The following is a 1,528-nucleotide window of genomic DNA, read 5'->3' as shown; positions in this document are numbered from 1 at the left end:
ATCATTTTTCATTGTGTCTATTTGATTATTCTCTCTTTTTTTCTTTATTAGTCTAGCTAGTGGTCTATCTATTAATCTTTAAAAAAAAAAAAACAGCTCCTGGATTCATTGATTTATGGAAGGGTTCTTTGTGTCTCTATCTACAACCATGAAGCTTTATCCTGTAAGTACCCAAATGTTGAACCAATCCGTACCATCTCCTTTTTCCACAAAATACAAGATCCTATACAGTCCCTATTATAGGAACCACTAGGAAGGAACATGTAGTTGCAAACATATAGTTAAAAGGCTTTTGGATTCAAATTCATCAGAGTACTAATTTTCCTAAGCATGTTTTGATACAGGCTATTGGGACACTTGTCACACTGTTCAAATGCCCAATGGTAAGACTTCTGATGAGATCAAACAGGTCACATTAAATCAATAGAATATCTTAGAAATAAAGCCAATAGGACTAAATCCAAAACAAATCACATGAAGTACCTCATGTACAATACAATACAAACCTAGTTTAATAAATAAAAGAAGCATAGGTGACTGGACTCTGGGAGAACATCCAGTTCCCGATGGCCTCTTCACAGTCTTCTCTGAGACTCCACTGCCACTTCCACATGGGCAAGTCTAATGGTGCAGCCATAAAGTTTGTAGCCATCTTGTCTTACTAATGTCATGGTGCCAGGCTGCACCCCAACAGCAGCTGTTACATGACAGATGAATTCATGCTCTTGGGGGTCGTATTTGTCACTAATGGGGGACAGCTTCTCCAGGTCATGCTTGACAAACACATTTTTCAGCTTTGCTTCTAAAAGTGACAGCCCTCGGAAGAACTTCTCCAGAGTGAGCTTCTGGTTCCCAGATTCTGATTCTTCAGCAATCTACTGTGTAGTCTTCTCCAAAATGTCAGCCACCTATCTTGGCATCTTCCACACATCTCTCAGTTTGCCTCCTTATGTTTTCACAATCAGCTACAGCTCTCTGCTATCTCATGGTTAAATCCTGGACTTCCTTCTCCAGTTTAACAGCTTTACCCTTAAGGCTCCTTTGGCAAGAGAGGGCCCAGCTCACCAGGAGGGTCCTCAGAACAGCAGTCCACGCCAGCAGTTATCTGGGTGGCAGTGCTGAATGGAAGCGGCCATCCCTTGCTCTCCCACGCGGCACTTGAGGCCAGTAGGCACTGCACCTGGCGCCTGCCCGCCCACAGCAACCATACGGCCATGTTCCCGACTTGGACTGACGGAGGCAGCACACGCGCACTTGCCCTGTAATTTTATCTTTACAATTTTCTGTTACTTTAAAAAACACTGCAACACTAATTTTGTGTATGTGGAAAGTCTGTTGTCTAAGTTTTATACATAGCATCTTCTCACTCTTGTCTCTGTAGTCTCATTTCATTCTGTAATGTTTTTCAAATCTTTATAAAATTAATTTTGTTTATAATAGATATTATTTAAGGGTAAAACAAATTTAAGTTATATGCTCTCCTTTATTTTGTTCTCCTTGTATCATTCTTTATGAAACTTGGAGCCTC

General features: G+C 40.8%; 1 pseudogene; it reads right to left on the bottom strand.

The window, feature by feature from the left end:
- Positions 1-575: 575 nt before the first annotated feature.
- LOC104682778 lies at positions 576-1,222 on the bottom strand (annotated as a pseudogene).
- Between the last annotated feature and the right edge of the window lie 306 nt (positions 1,223-1,528).

The sequence above is a fragment of the Rhinopithecus roxellana genome, chromosome 6 (genome assembly GCF_007565055.1).
Source record: "Rhinopithecus roxellana isolate Shanxi Qingling chromosome 6, ASM756505v1, whole genome shotgun sequence".
NCBI classification, from domain to species: Eukaryota; Metazoa; Chordata; class Mammalia; order Primates; family Cercopithecidae; genus Rhinopithecus; species Rhinopithecus roxellana.
This window is presented reverse-complemented; position numbering and strand designations above follow the sequence as displayed.